At 33.7% G+C, this 14,962-nt stretch overlaps 1 protein-coding gene across 1 annotated transcript in view; it reads left to right on the top strand.

The window, feature by feature from the left end:
• Gprk1 (G protein-coupled receptor kinase 1) overlaps positions 1–14,962 on the top strand; it is a 608,846-nt gene that overhangs the window by 139,642 nt on the left and 454,242 nt on the right. The gene's annotated exons all lie outside the window — the stretch shown is intronic.

The following is a 14,962-nucleotide window of genomic DNA, read 5'->3' as shown; positions in this document are numbered from 1 at the left end:
TGTACTGTATATCTATTATAATATCCTGTTTCTATTTTGTTCACTCTATCTATAATACATTGAATAGCAAGTGTTGAATATCTGAATTTGATTTTTGACATCATCAATATGAAATACTAAAAAAAGGAAAAATAATTTAATTACGACGAAAATATCTATACGATATTTATTAAAAAAAATGTCAACAAAGTTATGTGGACCAAAGTGATTGCTAAGAGGATAGGCACCAACAATAACACAAAATAATCTTATGGAACGCTGATTTGAATATCATTGACATCGTAACATCTTCTCTCCTAGCGCCACGACTACATCAAACGATTTCAATAATTACTTTACTTCAGTATCTAAACATATTAGAAGTTCTTTTAATTCCACACTTGAAAATGTAGCCATTTTTGAAAGATGTACACTGCCCTTGCCACTCTTTATTTTTATTGTCTGTTAGTGATCTTGAAATTAGGAATATTTTGCGTATCTTAAAAAATTCACACTACGGATTTTTATTTCTTAAACAAAAAAATAATTGTGGAAACTATCGATATAATTATTGACAAATTAATTATCCTTTATAATAATTATCTTACTGAAGGGATTTTCCCAGATCTACTAGAAGTAATAAAAGTGCGCTACCACTGTTCTAAAAGGGATCTTGGAAATTATCGTGCCATCTAAATCATTCCCATTTTCGGCAAAATTTTTGAGAGTATTCATAATGTTCTATCTCTAGAATATCTAGAAAAACACAAAATACTTCACCGTAATCAATATGGCTTCAGAAAAAAGTGTAGCACTACACTAGCTATATAGAAAATTGTGAGAGATATAGTTGATGGCTTGGAGGAAGGAATTTTGTGTTTTTGACATTGTGTGACTTATCCAAAGCTTTTGACTGTGTTTCGCATGAATTTCTGTTGGAAAAATGCGTAAATACGGTATTAGGGGAAACACTGTGAATCTAGTTTGATCATACTTAACAAATAGAAAAAATCAAATAAAAGGCAGATAGTGAGCACAGTTTATTATTAAATCTTGCCCAAGTACTTCCGCTCCTAGAACATCTTCCAGGGCATCTGAAATAAGCCAGAAACGTTTTTTCAACTGAAGGAAAATTAATTAACTTCGAAAAAAATTCGAAGTTGAAGGTTGATAAAAACAGGCAGTTTTTCTTAATAATATCTATTTTGATTTAAACATTGTCGAATATGGGGTTCCTCAAGGTTAAATATTAGGATCTAGTTACGTTCTTAGAACCGAACGATTTATTTCACTATACTTTCCATATAAACTGCGTCTGCGTATGCTTTGCAGACAATACAACTCTCATTAATACTGATATTAATCAACATCATTTTAAAATCAAAATAAGTAGTGATTTTCAAAAAGCAAAAAACTGGTTTTTGCATAATGGGCTGAAGCTAAATGAAGACAAAAATCAGAATTTTTTATTTTTAGTTCTGATTTGAAGTATATCTCAGGAAATAGTGTTGAAACTATTAGCAATCTTTCTAGACGATAATTTGGATTAGAGTACTTATACAGGTTACTTAAGTTCTAAACTTGCTATAGGTATATTTTTAATATGATGTATGTAATAATTGTCACTGTTCCTTTGACTTGTCAAAAACATTGTTGTATATTGACCAAATAAATTCTATTCTAATTCTATTGCCGCTCTCGTTGGAGTCAGCCCAATAATCTTCTTTAGTGCTGCAGTTAATTTTGGCACTTGGTGCCTTCTACAATTTTCCTTCATTATTTCCTGACTCTGCATATGGTCCTACAGCACATACGTCCAAGCTTACTTACATATGTCCCCCCATCTCTTTTTGAGTTTTCTCCTTAGTCTACTTAACACTGACCGCCATTTGGCAATTTTCTTGATAACTGCTTCTTAGTCTCAGCTTTTTAAATGTGTTATCCATATTTTTTGTAGCTTGATGAATCTAACGATGCATTTTCCTTCTATATAGGTTTATTGGGCATGTGATTATTTTTATTTTATGTGATTGCTGGTGTAAGGTTTGGTTAGGTTCAATATGAGTGGGCGCTTATTACAATCCTTCCACTCGACCAAAGAGATCTATTGTGGCTCATCCCTAGGTTAAAGTTGTCCTTTTTCAGCATTGTATTTGCATTGTGAATACAATAAACTAAATTTTAAATTAATAGATTCATAATTCAAAAGATCTACTCGTCAGTTATAATTGTTTAATTAAATGTTCAAAATGATATCCACCTACGTTCATACAATTATAAAGTCGCTGTTCGAAATTACGACGAACATTTTACAACTACAATTAATGCACTATTCGTATATATTATAAACTATATTAATGCATTATTCGTCTTCTTAGTTTTTAAACAACGTCATAGGAAGAAGTGTAGGGGAGCTATATTTCATGAAAAAATGTGTGTTTGTGTAATTATTTATGCCCTGTGTGTATTATTTATCTTTCCTTATGTTTGTTAATAATTTTAATAATAATATTATTAATGTTTATTTTCATTTTATTATTTTCATATTTGTATACTGTAACTGTCAGTGATAATCTTCTCTTGACATTAGAGACAATAATTAAGATGTACTGACAACAAGTAAACTTTACTCTTGAAATAACAATATACGAAAATAACTTTCATGAAAGGCGTAACCTCGGTTGAGTAATTTTCAAAACAATTACATGTAATGATTAAGGTATAAATATTGTTCACGGTGAATGATTATCTTTTTCATTAAGACAATGATTAATATTCGCATAATTATTATAAAGTAATTTCAAAATGTAATAATAGCGATTCTGCCGTAGTCAATAAGACAAAAATTAATATTCTGAATCCACTGCTTTCAACATTTATTCAGCAAGAAAACGCAATAAACCCGCAGCACGAAAACAAGAAGGAAATATGGTATCGATTAGATTTCCACTTGGTTTAACGATAACTACGAGCGATGAAAACAAGCCAAAAAAATTAATTTACTTTTGTCAACAATATCAACATCACTTCTAGATTATTTTCAATGAACATGATACAGACGATATTATCGTAAAAATAAATGAGATTTTTATGTGACATGAGGAATAAAGCAATGATAAATTGGCTAGACGCCATGATCTGTAATTAAATCTTTATATTTCCAAAGACATATTTTATTTTCTGTGTGTAAAACTGTGGGCTCACCTGCTACTTTTTCTTACTTTTTAATATTTTATCTTTATAATGCATAATCTAAATCACATCGTATCATTAATATGGTCTTACATAGAGTGGAGAGGGTGTTGTGATGAATAATAATTCATCAATTATCGTCAAACTACATATATTCAAAATGTGAAAGAGAATAAGTTTCAAGTAACTACAAACTAATTAAATGGGAAGGGTAAATACGTTGTTCCCCCTTTAAGATGTTAATATGGTATTAACTTAAATATACAGCTTAAAGTGAGTAACCAGTACTGGTTATTTACAGCATATTTATACAGTGCTAGCCAAAAGTCCCCTTCGGTTATATTATATATTACTCAGATTATCCGCTCTCGGACTTGTATACTTGGCACTAAATATGCTTCCCCGGCATGGCTCAATAGCAAACACACAAAGATTATTGACACCCAATTAAACCAGACAATGCGAATGATCTCAGGTACAATTAGACCCACATTGAACTATTGGCTTACCATTCTGAGTCACATTCCACCGCCGAAACTGCGAAGAAGTCATTCTCTTCTCAGAGAATATCGAAAAATCGAGGTTTAACCATCAACCTAACCATCCACTATGATAAGTTTGATATCGAAATAAACAGACTGCGCTCCAGATATCCTCCATTGCTAAGAGCCAACTCCTTACATCAGGAACATTTCAACCTTACCAACGCTTGGAGAAGACAATTGGAGAGCGACTCACCACAAATGGCCTATATCGATCAGAAACCGCCAGGCTTTGAACTGACTCGCAATACATTTACAATGCTAAACACAATAAGAACAAACAACGGTAGATGTGCTGACAGCTTATATAGATGGGGAAAAGCCCTTACTACTGAGAGTGACTGTGATGCACAACGATAGGCCGTCCGTCATATTGTTGAAGAATGCCCCAAAGGCGATTCCCTGGAGTTTTCGATGAGTTCCTGAATGCGACCTAAAATGTTTTACATTATGTTAATAATACATAAAATGTTCGTTTGTAATATTCCATGTATCGTTTTATATTGATTTTTAATTATGTGTTCTTATTGTATGCCATACAATAAATAAATAAATACTTATAATAGTGAAATTTGGAGCAAGGACATAAACGGACGTAAGCATTTTAACTAGTCATAACAGGTGACGTAATAGTCGTAGATGACGTTACAGAGCCCGATAATTTTAAATGGGACCTTATGGCAAGCGATATCTCGTTTTATTTCAATCATACTAATTTTGTTTGTGTTTAAGCTGATTTTGATGAATAAATTAAATAAATACTAAAATTATAGGTTCGCACTTAATTAATAAAGATTCTAACGTTTACTAACGGTTATTTGTCAAAAATTTTGTCGTTTTTCAATTTTCTAGTTGTTTTTTACTTTACCGGAATCAAGCAAAAACATAACGAGGATGTTAAAAATGAAAATGGAGAACTGATGATAAACTTCTGCACGAATAAGGAACTTAGAATCAACAATAGAAGTTTTGACCACAAAGATCAACACAAATATACATTTAATAACACCCGTGGACAAAGATCTATGATAGATTATGTCATAACCAACAAATATATACATTCATCGACGTAAGATGCCTCAACTCAGCAGATGTCTATAGCGACCATAGCCTAGTATTATGTAAAATAATAATCATCCTGAAATACTTCACACCCAATAGAGCGGCGCCAACACAAACAAAAATCAAAGTCGAAGGACTAAATACGGAATCCACGGAATACTTATACAGAAAAAGAATATCAGAGAAAATCGCTGGAAATGAAATATTAGATCACGATAACATAGATTAAAGCTGGGAAAAACTCAAAAATAACATAATTAACGCAGCAACAGAATCACTTGAAGAGAGGAAAGTAACAAACACTAACATATTAAACAAGAAAACACTATGATTTAGAGAGGAAATAAAGACAAAATGTGAAAAAAAGAAGAAAGCCTTTTTACAATACAGAACACAATAAACACAACAGGCATATAACCACCATAAACGCATCAGAAATGAAACGAATACTTTAGTTTGACAAATAAAAAAGGAATACTGGCATAGCTTCTCAAAGTAGATGCAACAGGACTTCTACGGAACACAAAAAGAAATATGGAAAATGATCAGGGGACAAAAAAAAGAGATGAACGAACAAATAAAAACGAAACATATTCAGAAGAAAACATGGGTAGACTACTTTCGATCCCTATTTGCTAAAGGTAAATAAGGACGATAATGAACCACCAACACCAGAGGTGACGACAAACGTAGAAATAAATATTGAGGGGCAAGAGATAAAGGAAATATTAAGGAAATTAAAAAATAACAAATAATCAGAAGAGGACAGAATACCAAACGAACTCACTAAAGTACGAAGGACCAGATCTGACCAAAAAACTATTAAAATTAATCCAAAAAATAATAGAACAAAACAGAACTCCTCGAGAATGGTGATCAAGCATCCTAATACCTCTCTTCAAAAATGGAAACCAATCGGACCCGGAAAATTACAGAGGAATTAGTTTATTAAACACAACACTAAAATTAACGACCAAAGTGATAACAAATAAATTGAATGAAATTATAACACTAGCAGAAGAACAACAAGGTTTTAGATCGGGAAGATCATGCACCGACGCTATATTTATAATGAGACAAGTGAAAGAGAAATCATTAGAATACAACAAACCGGCATATCTATGTTTCGTGGACATTAAGAAAGCATTTGACCGGGTGAAATTAAAAGACGTTATCCACTTACTGTATGCAAGAGAGATACCTCTAGGAATAATCAAAACGATCGAAAATATCTATCAAAACAACACAATAAAAGTAAAAGTAGAAGAAGAACTAACCGACCCTATTGAAGCTTGCAATGGGATAAGACAGGGAGATTCCCCGAGTTCTCTATTGTTCAATCTGATTATGGATGAATTAATAAAAAAAGTAAGAACTAAAAAAGGATACCAAATGACAGAAAAACAACATAAAATAATCTGCTATGCAGACGACGCAATGCTACCCTCCCAAAGTGAAGACAATTTACAAAAGATACGAGGGGGAAGGGGACTTTTGGTTAACACTGTAATCTACTATTTATACACTAACCCCATGAATCCAACAGGGAACTCTTCAACCCGGTAATAAACAAAGTCATAGGAGAAATTAAAAAGACAGCATTAAGGGGTAGGGCCAGGCAAATGATGCAAAATAGTCGTTAACGTCGAAATAATCGAACACGTCTCGAGATTCGAGTATCTGGGAGTAGAAATCTGCAACTACGGAAATCTTTAAGATAGTGTAAGAAAAAATTTTTTCTTCAAACGTCAAATAATGATGACATTACTTATCTAACTTGATCCTGTCAAAGTTTGATGTCTCCGCCGGCAGCAGTTTTTTTCCCATTTCTTTACGGCGGAGGGAAAAATGTTGTCACAAAGCAACAATACAGATGTCATTAACAACAATTAAACATCATTTTTATTTATAGTAATATTAAAAGTACAATTAGTTAATGAGGCATTTTCAAAATTGAAACCGTGCAAAAATGTTCCCGACTCTTGATACGCATTGGTAATTGTTGATGATACTGATGGTCAAGAATAACTTTCAGCAATCATTCCCGATGTTGGCGAATCATGAGGGTTTAAAATTTTTTGAGCATTATCGTTTTTATTTCTTATTTTAATCCTCTATATATCCTTCGGCAACCGTGCTTGATTTCCAGCCCCCATGTCGTTTGAGGCATTCTAGATTTCCGCCTCCATCAATTAAAAGTGTTGCTGAAGTTCGTCGTAAAGAGTGACCCGTGTATGTGCTTGCATCGTTTAAATTTAAATAACTAGCTACTTTTTGGGCTACTGCGCTGATCGAATGTATTCCCATGACGCTTCGGTAACACTTTCCATTTTGGTACTTGATAAAAAATCGGTTTTCTTTGAAATTTTCAGGCCGCAGTGATGCATACTTTTTATACAGTTTAATGTAGTTTTGACCAATTATCGTAAAAGATCTAATTTGTCGTGTTGGGATTTTGATAATTATTACATTTTCTTTATCCTCAATGTCCACAGTCTTCATTTTTACCATTTCGTCGCATCGACAGGCGCCGGTAACCCCAATTAACAAAACAATCTGAAATATTTTTATAATTTAGTAGAGTATACTACATGCTTTGCAATATAATTTTTTTTACCTTTAATCCTAAATACAACTTATCTGGCGCTTCAAACAAAAATTTATCAAACTCGTCTTTAGTGAAAACTTTAGACTTCTTTGCATTATATCCTTCGCTTGTTTTTTTCAGAAAGGCACGTAAATTAAAAAATTTGCTTATATCCACATTTTTTCTAATAACTAACTCGGATTTTATCATAGAGTATCGGGACCACATTGTAGAAGATTTCCATTTATTTTCATTTTCCATTATATTAAAATATGCCAGTAAAACGTCTTCGATAACTTGCCGTACTCCTCTTGTATCGCACCACTCTTGGAAGTGCTTGTACGCTAACTGATACTTTATTCCGGACTTGGAGGGCCCCAAACGTGCTACTGCATCATTAGCCACGGACTCAATTTCGTTTAGGTTTTCCATTTTCGCACTAAATTTGCGCTTGCGGTTGCAACAACAATAAGCTGTCTTTAATAATTGCAAACAACTGTCAAACAACTGTAACCAGGGAGACGCAAATCCCACCGACGACTTAATTATTTTAATTTCTAACATCTAGACGACTTTGATAGTTGTCACAGTTAATTTCGAGTAAAAATAGCGTATGAATTGTACTATTTATGGTTGAAAATTGCTACGTTTAAAGAAAAAATAGTATACTTTATTCGGCAAAGAAGCGACAAAGAAGTCATGCTTCTCCGCCTCATAAAGTAATATACTATTATTCACTTTTTTTATTCGATTCCCGATTTGGGGACAATTCGTACAAATTGAACATTTCGTACAAACTATTAAAATTGTTATAAATTGTCATCTGTTACTCGTAAATTTCAGACTTCAACCATACCAAACTACATAACTAGAGCAAAATCTCGTGAACATACAGTGAAGTTTAGTGGGGGCGTTTGGATGGTCATCCTATAAGAACATTCCCACAGAACTGACGATTGTTGCATTTATTGTATGTAATCATGGGGCTGTTATCTCTTGTAAATCTACTTTACTTTGCAATAGATAATATAAGTGCATTACATTGGTAATGCTTGAAATATTTTTTTACCAATAAGATGAATTATACCTAGTATTGAGTCTTATTTACAAAACAAATGTTGCTATAGTACAGTTACCCAGATTTACTGTCCAAATATTAAATGTTTCGGGACGTTAATTGTGATATTTGCGTACTATATCAGCGTTTCAATCATTGTAGTATTGAAAATTTTGACGATTAACTTGTTCATCCAGGTAAAAAGTGTATTCATCCAACACACATGCGGTGTACATTAAACCTGGATTTCGATTAACGCCTCCCAAATGGTTTTGGCAAAATTCGACTGTCGAAATTACATTCATTTAATTTAATTATTTGCATTTTGGTTACTATTTATAGGAGTTAATCTGTGTTGATGAGGGATTCTAAAATAATTTATACTACTCACTCCTAATTCTTACGATAACTTGAGAACCTTTATAACCTTTTCATCAATCCTATGTGACCTAGCAACATTAATAACCTCGTTAGTAACTATTCCTTGACGATCTTGTTAACTCCAAAACGTAGCCACTTTACCTGAATTGATTAAGTTTATATCTCATATTTTTGCCTTGACGATACAAATTAAAAACTCGAGAAGCGCCTCTAGCTGCTTTTCCGTGTCTCTAATATTTCAATTTCATCCCACTACTTCAATTCGCGTCTAAAAGATATTTTTAATACAAAAAAGATAAAAAAAGGAATAACACGAGTTCAAACACGAGTTATTAGTGCAAAAGGTAAAATGAAAAAGGTCTAATAATACAATGCAGCATGCAGCTTACTATTTCAAAATAATTCTGATTGAAAGCTATTCTTTCTTTCATTAAAATCAAATTGAAAAGAAAGGTAATTAGAACGAATATGGTTCTGGAGTTCTTGACATATTGCGTTTTTTTCTGTTTTTTAATTGTTATATTTTCTATATAAGCATTTTGATGCTTATACAATTAAAAACTTCGACGTGTTGAGGTACAGCTAGAAACTAGTTTTCGAAAGATGTCGAAAAGAAGAGCTGAAATTTGAAAAGTCAAAAATGAATATTTCTAAATATAACTGTGTGTTATTTCAATACAATAAACCACTTAATTCGAACAAAGACTGGAACAGTGGAGATAGAATCTTGAAGAAAAATTAGTCCCACACATGCCAAAAACCCTTTTATCAGTCATATCAGAATAGACTTCAAACTAGAATTGGATATTCGCCACACTCATTGGGCTCCTATAAAGTTTAAGGCATAAGAGAGGTACTATTTGCTTTTAATGTTGTTATTGAGACGTGCTTAGATATATTGATCGAGATCTTCACGTCTGCTGCGTAGACTCATGAAATTATGAAATGTTTTTGAAAAATTTATTTTCACAATGTTTTGTAACATTTTTTTTATAATAAGATTAGTAACTAATTACTATATACTTTTTGTGATTAATTTTAAAATCTTTTGCAATTACAGCAGCTACGCCAATGGCCGTATGCAAAAATCTCCCTTTGCGCCGTAGGAGAGGTGTCGATGTAGTCTTTTATGAGAATGTAACGGTACTTTAGAATTTTGTATCTTTATAAACCTAGTTCTTCGTATATCTTTAAGCTTTTTTATTCCTTAAAAGAAGTACCGAAACATGCAGATTACTTTATCAGGCTGCCTTTGTCCGACTTGGCCGAATTAAACAAATTTTGTTTTTTTTTACTAATGTTTGTATTTTGAGGACGATTTCCGAAGTGGAAATTGAAACGTCAATAAACTTACTTTAACCTTTAATTGTGGCTTATTCCCATTTAAATAGTAGTTACCTTAAAATGCCACAAGAAAATAGCTTCAGAACAATATTAAAAAAAGAAATAATTGTGAATATGCGAACGACACAGTACACTTAGCTTCTACTCAAGACGATTTACAACCATTACTTGTCAGTGACGTTGAGAGCTTTAAGGAAGCAGGTCTGGATCTGAACATGCAGAAAACGAAAATACTCGTGATAAGTAAACAACAGAATATACAACCGTCTCTATATGTAAATAGTACCAGACTTGAGCAAGTTGATCAAATTGATAACTTTGGATGTCAGTTAAATTGTAACGTCCAGAATTGAGCAGGCTAGAGCCGCTTTTAGAAGCATTTTCAAGGTACAGTACACCCTTGATACTCCGACGTTTTGCAATCTGACACGCTTGGTAGTCCGACGCACCTCCCTCAAGGTCGCCGCCGTGTCTACATGTACTGAACCCTGTCGCAACGTGAATCTCATTCTTACCGGATGCTTCATTTCGTGTGTTTTCCGTGAGCAGTTTGGTTCGATAGGGTTTTTAGATACACTAATACGTAGTGCCAAACTATTATTTAATTCGTTTAGAAAGTTCAGTTCAATGGCGAGCACAAATTCAAAACTAAAGCACAAAACGCTAACTCTAAAAGATAAATGGGATATTAGTAACAGATGTGAGTGTGGTAAAACTCCGACTGCGATATCTAGATTCTATGATATTGGACTAGCTACAGTGTACGATATTATGTAAAAATTTGTAGAGAATGATTCTAAGAGCAGAAAAACCCTTAAAATGAGTGAATTTTCAGATGTTAAAGAAGCTCTGCGCATCTGGTTTAAGCAACAACGAAGCAGACACGCTCCCATTTCAGGTGACATTTTAAAAAATAAAAATTTAGTTTGTTTATCAGGAATTAACAAAGAAAACTGATTTCAGTGCTAGTCAAGGTTGGTTCGAAAACTTCAAAAAACGGTACGGAATTCGATTTTGCAGATGAGTGGAGAGAAGTTTGGTGCAGATGAGTCTGAGATATCTGAATTTAATCAGTTGAGCAACAAAATCGCCGAATTAGACCTAATTCCTGAACAACTTTATAACGCTGATGAAACCGGTCTAAACTGGCGGCAACTTCCAATAATTTGTCACTTCAAACGAAAAAAAAGTTTTGGTAGAAAAACTTCAGAAAGAACGTGTCAGTCTCATGGTATGCGCAAATGCGTCCCCCAAATTAAAATAATATTTGCTAATCGTGGGTAAGTCCAAAAAACCTCGTGCCTTCAAAAATTTTAAAATTGAGAAGCTACCAATTAAGTATATGTGGCAAAGCCGTGTCTGGGTGACAAAAGAAGTTTTTCTGGATTAGTACAAGAACAGCTTTGTCCTACAAGTTAAAGATGAGCTAAGAAAAAAGAAATTGCCAGTGAAAGCCCTCCTCTTGTTAGACAACGCTCCAGGACATTCTGATAAGGACGAATTAAAAATCGAAACTGCCGATCGATATATCGAGACAATGTACTTACCGAAAAATACTACTACATTGATTCAGCCCACGGATCAAAACATTATTAAAACTCTCAAAGCAGACTACAAGAAATAACTCCTTGTGGATATTGTAAGTCAACCTAATGCTGACATCACTGCAATTTTGAAAAACTTTAAAGATTAAAGATGCGATTATCAATGCTGTGTTTGCCTACTACACTGATTAAATCTTGGAAGAATATTTGACCCAACAACCCACTCTATCCAATAGAAGCTAACAAAGTATTAATGACCAACTTGAGCAAGTTGTACTAGATGCTGCCCTTCAAATTTGCAACAATATGACTAATTCATTAGAATCAAGAGAAGCTTTACAAGAGTGGATTTTATATGACAATCTCAATGCTGACTTAACAGATGTAGAAATAATTAAATAAATGACAGAATCTGATGAACGCTTGACCCAGGAAGAACAGGATGAAACATCTTTCACCGTCAACTGTGATGATGCTATATTGGCTGCAAACACTTTGATGCGTTGGTGCGAGGAGAGAGCATATGACTTTGAAAACATTTTGATGTTAAAGGAGATAAAAGAACAAGCAATGAATTAAGAATATTGTAGGCTACTGCTAGCAAAATAATGCCAACAAGGATATAATCACTTTCGGTAATCCGGAAACTTTTAGTAATCCGACATCTCTTTGGTCCCATACCTGTCCACGAGGGTACCAGGGTACACGAAGAAGAAGAGCTGTGTTACGTATCTTTTTACTGTTAGTGTAATAAAACAGTACAAACAAATAGGTCTGTAAGTTTTTTCAAAAACAATAAATCAATCAAGGTGATTGTTTAAATGGAGAAATAAATTATTTAATGGGTAGTAAACATATAATAAACAAGCACTTTATCCCATTTTTATTGCCTATTGAAATAACAGTGTCACATTATAAAAAAATCGCCGACGTTTTTTGTCTTCTTATAAATATCGATCACGAAAGTAAGAGCAATGCTAGAAAAGTATTTTAAATATGCAGATATTGGTGATTTAATAGAGGCTTAATTATTTTATAAATGAATGACTATCTTATACAAGTAGTAATGGTGAAGAATGAACGAATTAGTTTTTAATTTAACAACAATTATAAATAAGATTAAAAAAAATATTTTTTTGTGAAAGCCATTGAAAATCGTTAATGAATTAAAAATCAATTTGCAAAAAATACAATAAAACGTGTGTAAAATTGAAAATGACTTGTTATTTCAAACAGGTAATGTTAGTCGTCAAACTACTTGTAAGAAAAGAAATAATTTATTGTTTTGTGTTTTATTAATGACCAAATTAACTCCACCTCATTAAACATGAGAAATATTACAGTGCTTAAAAACATAGCACAAACTACGATATTCTATTAATAGCAACATATGAGTTAAAATAGTTATATATAGCTTACTATAGTTATCTAAGGATGCGTTATAACACGACAAGCTGTTTAAATAATGGTTAGTTCCATCATGAATTTTGCCGCGTTTGCTAATTAATCTTTATACGGAACGGATGATCACATCATACGAGTATAAGAGGAGGTTTCTTCCCCTTCGTTACACATATGACACTTTGGGTTATCTATCAGTCCAAGTATGTGTAGGTGCCTACTGTAGTCTGAGTTTACAGTGGCCAGTAAGCAAACTGGCCGCCAAAGATTAAAGTGGAGTTGAGATTTGAAACTCTCCCACTACTATCCCTTGTGTCATACCTGCACCACTAGCTCAAGAGTTCTGGAACTTTTGCGAGAGAAGCTCGCTGAGACTACCCGGTCAGTACTGAAGGACACTCCAATCTCAGATTCAAGCCCCCTACTCATATTAAGTTGATCAAAGTAGAGATGGTGCTGCCAAGGCAAATCCTATTGACAATCTCTTAGGCACAGACTAAGATCGCGAAGACTTTAGAGCGACCAGTCGCTTCCAACCACAGAACAGAAAAGCTAAACCGACCATCATGACTTAGTGCTCTCCAATAAGATGTAGACACGGTAGAACCAGAACAGGATTGGACAGATACCCTCAGTGTTTATGAATATACTCATATCTTACTTCTTGTAATTGAGCACTCGCTCCACCCTTTGAATAAAGTAGAGCAGAGTCGTTTAACAAGATTTTCAACTCTTTTTAATACTCCGTCACGTACAAACTGTTTGCTAGTTCCTCAAGAGTCTTCAGAAAGAAGAATGAGAGGTTGATTAGTTGGAACAATTTAGCAAGGATAAAGTCAGTTTTACCCGGCTTAGTGATAAATACCCCCTTGTCTTCTTCCAGGTAAGACCTTATTGCAAGACTGGCCCTAAATAGCAATGAGGTCCAGACCCTGCTGTAGCAGTGCCGGTATGATGTTCTCTCTAGTCGACTTGTAGGAAGCAAAGCGTCTAACAGTCCAACATATCATGATATACGATACTACCTCTTTCACCAGCTTCAAATATTTCATTAGCGTGAACCTATATGTAGTTAGGACAGGATCATCATACTTGTACAAGAAAGGCCCTTCTCTCCCAGTTGGGGAGAGCGACCGATCCTTTTGCCTCTGTTAAAGATAACCTGGGTCAGTTTGTGCTGACGTTCCACCTGAGCAGTCCAATGGGAAATGGCAGAGCCAGCATCCTTCTGTGCCAATGCCCTGATAGCTAGTCCCATATGCTACAGTAAAGGCTCTATATAAGTGATTTACAGAGATCAGTATGTCCTTAGTACTGCCTCGACACAAATAAAATCCAATTGCGACCTCGCACGGATACGCACCGATGCTATGATAATATTAGCTGAACCAGAAGAACAACTAAAACCATGGATACACTACCAAAATAAAGCCACAAAATAGGATTGGAAACCAATGCCTTCATATTGAAAAGAATGATATTCAAAAGAACTCCTTATGAACAAATAACGATTAAGATAAATGCATTACCTTTTAGAATTAAACCTTTCGGTTAAACGAAAACTGTTCTGAACGTTTGTGAATTAAAAAAATTGTAATGAGTCACCTTTAAAGAGTTCACAAGGGAACTAAATTCCTGTAGTTGACTGTATACCATGAATCGCATACTTTTTATTAAAAAAAATCCTTTATAAAAGGTTTATTAATATAAAAAACCCTATTGGGCTACATCACAGAATATTTTCGGAATAACTATTCCATCATCAGTGCTCTCCTAAAATAAGTTTTACCAGTTTCATTAAAGCAAACGTGAAAGTTAAAATTGTGACCAAGGTTATAACAAAATGTGGTGTAAGTCAGACTTACCGGATTTA

This window comes from Diabrotica undecimpunctata, chromosome 8 (assembly GCF_040954645.1).
Source record: "Diabrotica undecimpunctata isolate CICGRU chromosome 8, icDiaUnde3, whole genome shotgun sequence".
Lineage (NCBI taxonomy): Eukaryota > Metazoa > Arthropoda > Insecta > Coleoptera > Chrysomelidae > Diabrotica > Diabrotica undecimpunctata.
The sequence above is the reverse complement of the archived record's forward strand: the minus strand, read 5'-3'. Positions and strand labels throughout refer to the sequence as shown.